Here is a 14,380-nt window from a genome sequence, read left to right as displayed (position 1 = left end):
CGGCACTGGCCGTAAAACCCTAAAAATATTGTCTCCAGTCTTTGTCCATTTGAGATACTACTAAGGCTGTGTCAAAGTGGTGTCTTTTCTTATTGCAGTAAGCCCAATAAACTTAGGTTTGCTTGATCACTGGGTCTTTTTGGTGTTCCTTTAGGAAGTAATTGGAGAATTGCAAGTTAAGGAGGAAAGTCCTGATTTTACCAGGGTAAGTTGCCTGAATCTTCCTCCCTTCCTCCCAAAGTGAACACTCTCCTTGTCTTTCTTTCCTGATTTTTATGTTAATCATTCCCTTTCCTTTCTTTATAACTTTCATAACTTACTTTGTGTGTCTAAACAATATAAGGACAAAACCTTTTACTGAGAATTATGATATAGAGTAACTGGCAATTAGCTCCTTGTTCCCCAGAATTCTCAGCAACCTAACTGCAGACGCACCTGGTCATTTCATTATGCGGGCAATAACAAGATCCCAGATATTCGGCAATTCAGTTGTGGGGGACCATTCATCATTCATTAAGAAAGCATTCGCTGTACTTTTTCGTTGCGAAACACTGCGTAGCAAGAACACAAGATAGCAAGAATCTGGATAAGAAAATGTAACATTGCCACTGTTTGGTGCAAAATCCCCAATCAGAACTGAGTGTCTTCTGAGAGTTTGTAAGAACCTCATCTGGGGCAATATGAGGGCAGGGTCATGAGTCCTGAAAAACATACAAAAGATTGTGGTGTAGGCCCAGGAAAGGACATCCAGCAGGAATATGGTCAGGGAGCTTGGAGTGCTCTATATTTTCTATTTCTAGCTAACTGTGGCCTACATCTAGATCTCAGGAATAGATTAAAGCAGAACACTTCTATGGGATAAAATGATTCTCAGATGATCTAGGCAGCGAGGCAGAAGCACAAGTGATACAAGCAAGCCAAGTGCAGACAAGATTTTGACCTCAGGCTAAATAGGGCAGTAGGTACCTTGAGGATAATTCTCAACACATCTGTCTCTTGAGTTACATTGCTCCCAGTCTGGGCCAGTTGATTTTTCTACACTTGTGGCCTGGTTTTCACCCTGTGATTTTCTGTCACTATCATCGCAGGCATCCCTTTGCCTCTCCCCTGTTTCCTATATTTCACACCTGCTTTTCTCTCAGTTTTATCATTTTGGTTCACATATCCTTCAGTAGTTTCCTTAGGAAGGGCATATGGAAAGTATTCTTCTTGCTCTTTGCAAGTCTTTATATAAACCAGCACCTGTTTGGTAATTTGGTTGAATAGAGTTCTCTGCTGGAATAAATTTTCCTTCAGAATTTTTAAAGCATTACTGTATGTCAGGATGTGCTACCCCAAAATATGGCACCTTGGCATACACTTCCCCAAAAAGCAGGAGATAAATCTTCTAGGTACCCTCCCTGTATCAGGAGAAAGATGTTCTTATCACTAGAGACAGGGAATTAGGGGCCTGGAAGCCTGTATAAAAAGCCTTGTTACTTCTTCACTATTTACCACTCATAGCCCAAAACCCTTTGTCTTGTCAGTTCTTCAAAATGTATGTTTCTTTGTCTAAAAGGTATATAAGCCTTCTGCTCTGATCACTTCTTCAGGTCTTTATTCTCCCGTGAAGGCTCCCATGTACTTGTAAGAACTGTATAAAATTTGTATGCTTTTCTCCTGTAAATCTGTCTTTGTCAGTTTAATTTTCAAATCCAGTCAGGGACCCTCAGAGGGTCAAGGGAAACTTGTTCCTTCTCTACACCACGTTGCTGTTGAGAAGTCCAAAGCAATTCTAATTCCTTTTTCTTTTTTTTCTCCCTTGTCCCCTTTCACCTACTTTTCTGGAAGCTTGAGAATCTCTTCTTTTGTCCTAAATGTTTTAAATTTTACAATCATATGCTTTGGCGTAGGACAATTTTAATCTGTTATGATGGCTCTTTCAATTTGGAAATTTGGGTCCTTCAGTTCTGGGAATTTTCTTTGAATTATTTCTTTTTTTGTCGTTGTTGTTTTGCTTTTGGCTGCGCCACACGGCTTATGGAATCTTAGTTCCCCCGACCAGGGATTGTACCCACGCCCTCGGCAGTGAAAGCACAGAATCCTAACCACTGGAGTGCCAGGGAATTCCCTTGAATTTTTTCGCTGTTGATTTCTTCCCCTCTGTTTTTTGTTTTGTTTTGTTTTTTCTTCCTGGAAACCCCATTATCTGGCTGCTGAACTTCATAGACCGGTATAAGTTTCTTATCTTTTTTCTCCTATTTCGTATCTCCTTGTCATTTATTCAGTTTTTTCTTATCATATTTTTAACTTCCAAAACCTCTTTGTTCTATGAATGTTCCGCTTTTAAAAAATAATACCCTGTTCTTGTTTTAAGGATGCACTATCTTCTCTTACTTCTCAGGACTGAGAAATGAAAAACTACAGAAACCACAACTTGAAACACAGAAAAACTGTACAGAAACCACAACCTACAAAACAGATAAATTATTTCATCAACAGCTCAGCTTGGACCCATGTGTTCAGGAAAGGTAAAGCCACAGACTTTTTCACAAACAGCCTCGCCTAGCCTATCAAAGCAGTCAGAGACTCAACTCACTTGCAATCTGACCACCTCTTTCCTGTCTTGCCTAACTTTCCTTCCTGCCCCTCCCCCCCTTGCTAACTTCCGTCCTTTGACTAACTCCTCCCCAACAAACTTTATAAAGTTCTCAGAGAGTCCATTTGACTGGTTTCATTTGGCCAGTGTCTCCCTTGCCTGGCACATTTCTAACAAACTAAGTTTGGTGTTTATTGTTGCAATGATAACAAATTTCTTTGGTGGTTTCTTCTGGGAAGCTTTGACTGAACACAAATTATGTAAAGTTTTCTTTCATCTACATAGTCTGTTTTCTTCAAGGTGCCTTTTTCTGCTTGTTTGGTCTTTATCTTGCATAATAAAAGACTTTCTCTAGAGTTCTGGTAATCTTGTTTTTCTGCTCAGGATTGAGAGGGGTAGACTAAAGAGATGACTGGAAATTCTGAGTACACAGAGAACTCGTGTATTCTTTAAGTTTACTGTAGGGCCATTTATTTGTTGGATAATCCCAAATGTCAGTTTCTCTACTTCATCTGTCTTGGGTTGCCCAGATTTCCCCAGGGGAAGGTGTGCCAATCTTGGGCCTAGAGGATAAAGATCTGACTGCCTTGGTTTGGGGCTGAAGAGTTGATGAGGGCCGTGGAGGAGGAGGTGGAGCCTTATCAAGCAGGATGTATGTGACAATGCAAACCTTCACTTTCGCATAGTGCCAACGCCCTTAACTATGCCTAGAGTTTCTACTTGAGTCAGGGAGAAATAGTCATCCAGTAGCAAGGAGTTAGGGAAAGGATTTGTGTTTGTGGGTAATTCTTTGATATAATCATGTCTATTTTCAATTTTCTACGCCTTTGCTATAGGATTCAGCTTTCTCAGTTCTTCTAAGTTAGTTTGCAATATTTGCTTTCCAGCTTCCAGAAGTTTATTTTTGTTGGCCCCATCTTTGTGCTTTCATGTCTTTGCTGTTTCTTTTCTTTTTTTTTTTTTTTTGATATCACTGTTGTAGTTTCAGGGAGGGAGCAAAATTAGATTGATGTGTTCTATCCACCGTCTTAAGCCAGAATGCCTCTAATGCTTTTTTCATTAGCCATATGGCCTCCCATTGGCATTCCACCAGAAACATATCTGTAAGGTCTATAGTTTTGTAAACCTCATTCACCAATAGCCAAGCTGCTTTCAGAACATTTAGGCAAGTCATAAGATTAAGCAATGAACTGGTTTAACTACTGAAGTCTTTCATATGCATATCATTAGGAAATGGATACAGCAGCTTCCTCTTTTGGAATTCTCTTCCTTTGCATTTTCTGAATCACAAGTTGAATGTGTTATAATTTAAAGAATGCCCTGGGTTTGAATGGGAAAGAAGGAGGTAAGAGGGGAGAGGAAGAGAGTAAAAGAAGGAGAGAGAGTGAGAAGAATTAAACTGTTCCTGAAAAAGTGTATGGGAGGAAGGACTTCCCTTCTACCCTTCTAGCTTTGATAGTTGGGTCTATGAAATAAACCGACAACAGGAAGTTTAACAGGAGAAAAGGCCTACAAATTTATTAATTTTTTAGTAGTATGAGCATGAGGACATCACAGGGGGAAAATATGAGTACCCAAAATAGCAGTGAGATTTGAGGAGCTTATATATGGTCTTAGTAGAGGAAAGGGAAGGAGGATTAGGCCTCTTAGGGGGGAGTAAATGATTTTTAGAAAAGATGAATGGGCCCTTAAAAGAGTAGATAGGAGATGGATAGTATGACAAGTGTATCAGGATGTGATGTCGACTTCTGGCCTCCTCTCCTGTGATAAGAGTCATTCTTACCTGATTGATGAAACTCCTGGGGAGGAGATTTATGACAATTGAGTTTCTTTTGGAGGATTTGTCTTTAGGCAGATAAGGGGAGTTCAGAGAAAGCCCTTTCCTGCATTTGATATTTTTCAAGTACCTTCAGCTCAAAATAATCCTTATAGCCAAAAAAGCATATGTTAGGGTGGCATATTCTGCCACCCTTCAAGGGCAAGCAGGCCTGTGCACAGGCTCCTCATGCTATCTTGGCAGGGCCATCCACTTCAAGGTGTGATCTTTAGTTTAGAAATTAAACTGTTAGATAGACCCAAAGTTGATTGAATCCCAAACTCAAGAGATTCATTTAACCATTCTTTCATTAAATAAGTATGTGTTCATCCTGGTGCTGTGTGCTGAGAATACAAAGTGAACAAAACAGACATAATCCTAGCCCTTATGGTGCATAGGATCTATATAGAGAGATTTCTGCTTTTATGTTTGTCATTTTACTGTGATAAATATTACTATCAACGAGCATGCCAGATGTTACTCTGAAAGCACATTACCTGGTTCTCAATCTAGTCAAACAGGTCTAGAATCCTCTCCACTGCATACTTTCCAGATTCTATGAGAATTTCTTGTTCTGCAGCTTCCCTTTTATAGATACCCTACAGATCATCTCAAGACTGTTAAAAACATTCTTTCTGTAGAGAGAATGAAATACCATTCATTAGACCTCAGCTTTCTAGTTACAATAACATTCCAATCATGCCTTTCTGATCATATTTGGATTTGGGATAGTCCCAATCTTTTTTTTGGCCACTCCGCGTGGCTGCGGGATATTAGTTCCCCGACCAGGGATTGAAACTATGGCCCCTCTAATGGAAGCACTGGGTCCCAACCACTGGACCACGAGGGAAGTCCTACCAATGCATTTCAATCCCTGGTTTATATACATCCTCACCTTTCCCTCCCAGAATTAAGTACTACCCTGAATTTTGTGTTCTTTCATTCCATTCCATATTGTATAATTTCACAATATACATATGTATCATTTGTGTGGTTTTTATTTTATATAGTGGTATCACACTATATTCATTCCATCACAGCTTTTTATTTTGGGTGAACAGTACATACCTAGGGATGAAAATATAGGTGCAAGGTAAGCACATCTTCAAATTTACTAAATATTATCACTGTGTCCTTCAATTTTGCTTTAGCAATTTGCAATCTCCATCATGTACCCCACCCCCAGTAGTATATAAGAGATCTTTCGCTTCAAAATTTCCCCCAAATTTGGTATTGTCTAACTTAACATTTTTTGCAACTATGATGGGTTTAAAACTGATTGCTGCTTTGATAATCAGTGAGAATCTTTTCATACATTTATTGGCTATTTGTGTTCTTCACTTTTGTGAGTTGCATATCTACAGGAATTTAAGTTCCATGAGTGCAACTTTGTATCCTCAGCACCATGAGTAATGCCTAAAACACTGTAGATATTTAATATATATTTAGTTGAATACTTGCTGACAAGGATATATAAGTTGAATAGTGTAGGGGAGGAAAAAGTTTTCCTCAACCTTCTTAAGGTCCCTGGCTGGGTCTAAAAATAAAACTGACAAAAATAGATTAACGGGAGAAAAGTGTACAAATTTATTTATTATAAGTTTTATGTGACAGGGGAGCCTTCATGAGGAAATGAAGACCCAGAGAAACAGTATTTTTATGGTAGGTTTAATGAAGAGTGGATAGTTGTGGAGGAATATGACAGGTTAAGGAGTATGAGGTAAGTGTAGTAAACTGGGGGAGACATTAGCAAGGCCTGTTTGTTTACATTCTTCTTAGTGTGCCTTCCTCTTTGGAGATAAAGATACTCCTTTCCTCAGGGTATAGGGAGGGCACCTTTCACAGGGGGATTTTATGACCTGTTTTAGGAGAGGAAGGGCAAGGAAGGAGGAGACCAGAGTGATCTTTCTGCTTCTGATGTTTTCTCAAACTCTTTCAGTTTAAGATATTCAAAATGCCAAGGTGCTATATTTGGAGGTAGCATGTCCTGAACCTTATCAATATCAATGACTGTTTGTAGCTTATGCCCCACCCCTTTTTTTTTAAAGCTCCGGTGTTCTTTTTTTTAAATTTATTTACATTTTTGGGGGGGGGGGCTTTGTTGGGTCTTTGTTGCTGCGTGCGGGCTCTCTCCAGTTGCAGCGAGTGGGGGCTACTCCTCGTTGTGGTGTACGGGCCTCCCGCCGTGGTGGCTTTCCTTGCTGTGGAGCATGAGCTCCAGGCGCCCGGGGCCTCAGCAGTTATGGCACGCGGGCTCAGTAGTTGTGCCTTGTAGGCTCAGTAGTTGTGGCGCATGGGCTTAGTTGCTCCGCGGCATGTGGGATCCTCCCGGACCAAGGCTCGAACCCGTGTCCCCTGCATTGGCAGGCAGATTCCCAACCACCGCACCACCAGGGAAGTCCATATGCCCATTTTTTAAGTGTCTTTTTCTTACTGATTTGTCCGATTTTCAAAACACGTTTTGAATACTAATCTTTTATGTATTATACGTGTAGCAAATATCTTCTCTCAATTTATGGCATATCTTTTCCATTTTTAAAAAAGTAACTCTTTATGCACAGATGTTTTTCATTTTAATAAAGTTTTCCATTTAATATTTAAAATCAAGGATGGTGTCCCATCTTGCCAGGTGGGTCTAGTCCTTGTAGATATTCAGGAACCTAGGTTTCTTCCAATTTGAGAATAAGCCATCTCCTAGGAGTTTGTTCCCTTTGCATGGTTGAAACAAGAGCTGCAGCTATGTCCATGTTCCATCCAGCAGGAAAAGGTAAGAAGAGCATGGAGTGGGTACACAGGCTGCAGTAAGGGAAGGATATTGTACTTACGTCTGCTCACATTCAGTTGGGGAGAACTTATTCACATAACCACAACTAAGTGCAACAGAGGGAGAAACACAGTCTCTGGCTGGGCAGCTACATGTCCACTGTAGCCTTCTTGCCCCTGGACGAAGGGGAGAAAGATTTTAAGTGTACAGTTGACATCTTCACCACCGGGAGCTTTATCTCTTTTTCTGTTATTTGGAAGAGTCATATGGTTGCAATGATCTATTCCTTAAAGATCTAACACAATGCATGTAAAATCTAAAGGGACTTATATGTTTTTCCATGGGAATATTTAAAATTTATATTTGAAGTAATTTACTAATGATAGAACTATTTAGCTTCTATTTCTCCTTGAATAAGTTTTGGTAAGTTATCTTTTTTCTAAAAATTTGAATTTTTGATCTAAAATTTCAAATTTATTTGTGTAAAGTTATTTGTATAATTATTCTTTAATTATTGTTTAAATATTTGCCAAATCTGTGATTACATTCCCTCCTTTTTTGATTCTAATATTATGTGTGGCTTTCCTCTTTTTTTTTCATCTCACCAGAGGTTTGTCTAATTTATTAGTCTTTTCAAATTACCCACTTTGGGCTCTGTAGATCCCTCTTTATTGTCTTTGCTCCCTAGTTTGTTATTTCCTGCCTTTATCTTACTTTCTTCTACTTTTATTTATTCAATTGTTCAATTTTTAAAACTCCTTAAGCTTATTAATTTCTGGCCTTTCTTATTTCCTAACATAAACATTTAAAACCAGAAAAAAAAAGAAAAGAAAAGAAAAGAAAAATCCCCTACATGTTGCTTTAGATGCATCCCAGTTTTGATATTTGGCATTTTTGTTATCACTCAGTTTAAGATTTCTTACTTTATTATGATTTCTGCTTGGGGTTAGTTAATGGTATATTTTAAACTACCAAATAAATTTCATGTTATCTTTTTATTAATTTTTAATTTAATTGCACTATAGTCAGAGATTGTGGCCAGTAGAATATTCTGAGTACTGCATTATTATTCTCGTTTCTTACTCTGGGCCCTTTTCCTTGAACTAAACATTTCCTTCTTAACCCTCTCTTCCTCTAGGAGGAAAGAGAGGTTTTCAGGAGTTTCCTCTCTTCCTCTTACACCTGGCCACTAGCCTAGCAGACCCACAACATTGCCTGAATCCCAGAGTGAGCGGACCACAGGCTCAAACTGCAACTCATGCCACGTAAGTCATTTTTACCTGCTACACAGTGCATTGCTTATAATGCCATGTCATTTATTGAAGGCTCACCATGTGCCAGGCATAGTACTAAGAATCTTATATACATTATCTTATTTAATCATCCTAACAAGACCATTATTAACCCCCATTTTGTGGACAGGAGATTGAAGCACTGAAAAATTAAGTAACTTTTCCCAAGTCATGCCGCTTCAAGTGGAGGCACCAAGAGAAGACCCCAGTGTCTGTTGGACCCCAGAGTCTATGCTATGTAAGCACTCAAATGAGGTTTGTTGAACAAAGAATTCCCCCTTTTGATAGTTCATGGCCACAATGAAGTTTATTGCCACTGGGTCATGCATTCCCATAACACTCTGCATTTTCACTTTACATAAAACATTCAACACTTGTTGAAAATACTTTGAAATGTGGAATTATATTCCTTTTGGACTATTTCAAGTCATCTATAAAACAACAGCATGAAGAATTACAAGACAGCTGCTACCTATCTTTTAATATTGGCTGTTTTGGTGTTATATGACATGTTTATCTGACAAATCAGTAGACACCTTCTAACCACATCCTTCTTCTAAGTGCTCCCTGTTAATGCTGTTTCAGCTCAAGAAATTGTGAATTTTCTAAATTGTTTAAGATAATTTACAATCTTTCCCCAAAGTTACTTTTTACTGTTTCTTCTTTTTATCACATAACTTTTCTTTTTTCTCATGATATATGTCATTTTACACAATTAATTACTTATATATTAAAAAATTTTTATAACATAATTATGTTCATATGTATAAAATAAAAAATAAGAAAAAACTGAACACATGTCATGGAGTACACTTCATTAATTATTTTTTTTTTTTCATTTTTTTTTTTTGCGGTACGCGGGCCTCTCACTGTTGTGGCCTCTCCCGTTGCGGAGCACAGGCTCCGGACGTGCAGGCTCAGCGGCCATGGTTCACGGGCCTAGCCGCTCAGCGGCATGTGGGATCTTCCCGGACCGGGGCACGAACCCATGTCCCCTGCATCGGCAGGCGGACTCTCAACCACTGCGCCACCAGGGAAGCCCTTCATTAATTATTTTTTAAAGTGTGTGGGGTTTTTCTTTTTTGGTGTTTTCTTCTCTAATTGAATGACAGTAAGCAATATTTGATTAAATTAAATATCTTTTAATTTTAATTATTTAAAAATAATTGTTTTACTGTTTCTACTGTAAAATGAAGGAAAAACATTATGTATAAATTAAAATAATAGAACTAGTAATGATTAATTGTCTACATTTTTATTGTGATAAAATATACATAATGTAAAATTTACCATTTTAGCCAATTTTAAGTGTAAAATCAGTAGCATTAATTGCATTCACAATGTTGTACAAACACTATTTTTTTCTAGAACTTTTTTTATCATTTCGTATTGAAACTCTTTACCCATTAAACAATAGCTACCCATTCTCCCCTCTCCCCAGCCCCTAATAACCTCTATTCTACTTTCTGTCTCTGAATTTGCCTATTCTAGGTGCCTATATAAGTGGAATCAGATAATATTTGGCCTTCTGTGTCTGGCTTATTTGATTTGGCCTGATGTGTTCAGGTTTATCCATGTTGTAGCACGGATCACAATTTCATTCCTTTTTAAGGCCGAATAATATTCCATTGGATACATACCACGTTTTGTTTTGTTGAATATTATTGTCCAGTGTTTTGTTGATCCATTCATCTACTGATGGATATTTGGGTTGTTTCCACCTTTGGCTAATGTGATTAATGCTTCCCTGAACATTAGCATACAAGTATCTGTTTTCAGTTCTCTTGGTTGTATACTTATGACTGGGATTGCTGGATCATACGGTGATTCTATGCTTAACTTTTTGAGGAATCACCAAACTGCTTCCACAGGGCTGAATCATTTTACATTCCTTCCAGCAATGCACAGCGTTTCAATTTCTCCCCATCCTTGCCAGTACTTGTTATTTTCTGTTTTGTTTTGTAGGTAATAGCTTTCCTAGTGGGTGTGAAGTGGTATCTCAGTGTGGTTTAATCATCTACATTTAAACTCGCATTTGAGAGGAAAGGGAATTGAAATTGAGAGAGATAAATAACTTACAGTTAGTAGGCAGTGAAGGAGCAACTACAGCTAAGGTCTCCCAACTCGAACCAAGGTTGTTTTCTTCTTCAAAATCTTGTCTTATTGTACCATTACAATATTTTTTATCTATTTGGCTCCTTACATATTTTATTTGACTTATATTTAGAAGTAAAATAGGAGACTTCCCTGGTGGCACAGTGGTTAAGAATCCACCTGCCAATGCAAGGGACTTGGGTTGGAGCCCTGGTCTGGGAAGATCCCACATGCCACGGAGCAACTAAGCCCGTGAGCCATAACTACTGAGCTTGTGCTCTGGAGCCCGTGAGCCACAACTACTGAGCCTGTGTGCCACAACTACTGAAGCCTGCACACCTAGAGCCCATGCTCTGCAACAAGAGAAGCCACCACAATGAGAAGCCCATGTACTGCACGGAAGAGTAGCCCCTGCTCGCTGCAGCTAGAGAAAGCCCGTGCACAGCAACAAAGACCCAAAGCAGCCAAAAATAAATTAATTAATTTTTAAAAATTTTATTGCTTAAAAAAAATGTAAAATAGGGTAGTGTCCACATAGTATTAGGTTTAACCATGTGAGATTGTTGTTTTTGTAGGCCAACACAATCAAGTATCAGAAATTTTGTATGGTTCAACTTAATATTGAAACATGCTCCTATTATCGAGGATGTGTTGGGGGGAAAAAGTAAAATTTCAGAATATAGCTAAAAATATACTGAAAGAAAAGTTGTTTGATACACTTTGGAGGGTGAAGGAACAGAAGACTTTCTGGATATACAGAATAGTTTATAGGTCCCTTAAATTTGGATTGCATTGTTACTTTATCCATGTATATTTAAAAATATGTTCAATGTATTCTTCTAATTCTAAAGGACTTTAATTGTATCTTAAGACATATAAGTGTCTTGTTGAATTTTAAAGACCTTTAAACTAATATAAGCCAGCGTTATTCTCATATTCTCAGAACCACCCAATTTTAATTCATATTTAAAATGATATATGGAAAAGAAAGGGTCATTGTGCAGCAGGTCTGCAACTAATTCCCTTTTGTTTCTAGGAGACACTTCTGGGAAAGAAAGAAGGGAGGTGATCTGGTTTAATTTTCTTATGATCATTCTACTAAATAGACCTCCTGGCAAAGAAGCCAGTGGTATTGCTGGCTGAAGAGTCCTTACCTATGGCATGCTTTTAGCAGAATATATCTAGTTGTCTACGATTGCTTATGGTAACCACACCTGGAATCTATGAATTTAGGAAATGGCTTCCTGGAAAATATCATGTAAGCTATGTAACTACCTGGGTATAAAATGGATACTTCATGATTAAAATGACTTTTGTTTTAATGTGATGCACACATTGCTTAGAAACCTCATCTGTTAATCTTGGCCAGAGTTGTGTTGATGGTCCCAGATCCTACCCTACTTCACCTGTGTCTCATGATTATTTGTATCCTTGAAACTGTAGAGAAGCTTGATTCTAGGTAATTCTCTGGTTTGTTGAGTTTGATTTGACAATCTGATCCTTTGTGTTATCCCATTATGTGGATTTTGGATGTCACCTGTAATTCTCTGATTTATAGCCACATTGTATGTAAGATATATCCAAATGAATACATATAATGGGCTTTTTAATAGCTGCATAGTATTCCATTAGACATAGGTATCATAATTTATTTATCCAGTTTCCTATTGGAAAATATTTTGATTGTTTTCATTCTTTTTGCTATTATAAATATTGCTGTGATAAAGATCCTTATTAATAGGTCAACTTGCACAATTGGGAGAATATTTATAGAAGTAGAATTTCTGGGTCAAATGATGTGTGCATTTTCAATTTTAAGAGCTATTGCCAGGACTTCCCTGGTGGTCCAGCGGTGAAGACTCTGTGCTTCCACTGCAAGGGGCACAGGTTCGATCCCTCATAGGGGAACTAAGATCTCATATGCTGTGCAGAGTGGCCAAAAATGTTTTTAAAGAATTAGTAAATAAGAGCTATTGCCAATTTGTTCCTTATGGATATTACGAATGTATACTCCCATCAATTATTCACCAAACCAAAAAGTGAAAATTTTTATATCAAGTTTAATTTGCTTTTCTCTTGTGGGTACAATTAAGCATCAGATAATACATCTTTTTAAAAATTTAATATTTCATTTTACGTCTGGGACCTGGATGGGTAGTTTGGTCATAAGGTGAAACATAAGGTGATGCTGCGTTAAAGATGTCCTTCTTCACAGATTTTTGATGCCTGAAATTCTCTGCAAAACCCCCAGCTTCAGTTCAGTCATTAATCTCATGTTAAAACAAGCTCCATATAGAACAATGATAATTATCAGTCTTTGGGTCTTAGTGCAAAAGAAGACTCTGAGTGTGGTTAAACAAGAGGGAAGTGAGTCCTGCTTATGGCAGAAAAGGCACTGGGAAGGAAATCTCCTCCTTATACATGCTTTCAACCAACTGGCAGTAGGAAGGATACAGGGAATAATGACAAGTAGTTTTAGAAGTGGTAGAAAATCACTTCACATTAATGGAGAAAGTGGCATCACAAGTTGTTGTTTTTGTTTGTTTGTTTGCTTTTAAATTCAGATTCCGTGGAAACTGTCAAAAATTGCCAATGCTGACTATTTTTCAAGTCGTCCCGACAGGGCATTGGGAAAAGTTTTCAATTAGCAATAATCGCGCCTTGGATAAACCTCATTGGCTCTGATACTGCCACTGCACAAAGCTACAAGTTTTTAAAGAAGGCAGTGGAATGGTTGGAATATTTAAATACAAGATGATTTTTGAACAGTTACTAGGGTTGACTATAAAATGTGTTGCTGAAACAGGGAAGCCAAACTAGATATTTTATAGGGAGATATAAAGAACCTAGACTAATGATTATGTACACCAAGAGGGAACAATTTTTTATCTAAAAGTAGATGATCAACATCATCATCTTCACCATAATTTTAACATAGTTGTTTCACCATTGCCCTGCTGTTCGGAGTCAAGTTCCTTCCAAAACAACAGGGTAATTGAGAAGCAAAAACAGCACTGTTTGTAATGGTGTGTGCAGGATGAAGAGGAAACGAGAAAGGATGGTAAAGCTTCTCAGGGGTAGTAAGAACCTGGAGCAGTTGCCACCATTGGGCCTGAAAGGCCCAGGGGAAAGAGCAACTGTTAGAATGCAAAGAAAGTAGCTCAAGTTGGAGGAAAGGGACCCGGGACAGGAGCCTCGGCCTTCAGAAAAGGATGCAACGACCAGCAGGGAGAGAACAAGTGGAATAAATACTTCAAACTTATTCTCCTCATGCTCTCTCTTCTCTTGTCAGTGGCCCCCATTGGCTGAATCTAATTGGAAACCATGTTATGCTGAATAATGACCCTCCAAGATGTCCATGTTCCAATCCTTAGAACCTGTGAATATGTTACTTAAATGGCAAGAGACTTTACGGATGTGATAAAGAATATTGAGATGGGAAAATCCTGGGTGGGCCCAATGTCATTGTAAAAGTCTTTTTTAAGTGAAAGAGGGAGGCAGGAGAGTCAGAGCGAAAGATTTGAAGATGTTATGTTGCTCACTTTGAAAATGGAGGAAGGGGCCGTAAACCAGGGAATGCAGATGGCCTCTAAGAAGTTGGAAAAGACAAAGAAATATTCTCCTCCAGAACCTCCGGAAGGAATGCAGCCATGGCAACACCTTGATTTTAGCCTAGTAAAACTTGTTTCAGACTTCTGACCGCCAGAACTGTAAGATAACAAATTTGTGTTATTTTAAGCCACTAAGTTTGTGGTAATTTGTTATAACAGCAATACAAAACTAATACAGAAACAAAGAGCAAGGAAGCCTGTTGATGCAGTCCACAATATTTTAAT

The 14,380-nt window shown here is 38.3% G+C and overlaps 1 non-coding gene across 1 annotated transcript; it reads right to left on the bottom strand.

Annotated features, from left to right (window-relative positions):
- Positions 1-13,108: 13,108 nt before the first annotated feature.
- Positions 13,109-13,249, bottom strand: LOC115802889 (U4 spliceosomal RNA). Its single transcript, XR_004023468.1, has one exon. It is a non-coding gene; the product is annotated as a U4 spliceosomal RNA (small nuclear RNA).
- Between the last annotated feature and the right edge of the window lie 1,131 nt (positions 13,250-14,380).

This window comes from Delphinapterus leucas, chromosome 11 (genome assembly GCF_059928025.1).
Source record: "Delphinapterus leucas isolate spDelLeu-1000000601 "Yukka" chromosome 11, BTC_Dleu_Yukka2, whole genome shotgun sequence".
Taxonomy (NCBI): domain Eukaryota; kingdom Metazoa; phylum Chordata; class Mammalia; order Artiodactyla; family Monodontidae; genus Delphinapterus; species Delphinapterus leucas.
The sequence above is the reverse complement of the archived record's forward strand: the minus strand, read 5'-3'. Positions and strand labels throughout refer to the sequence as shown.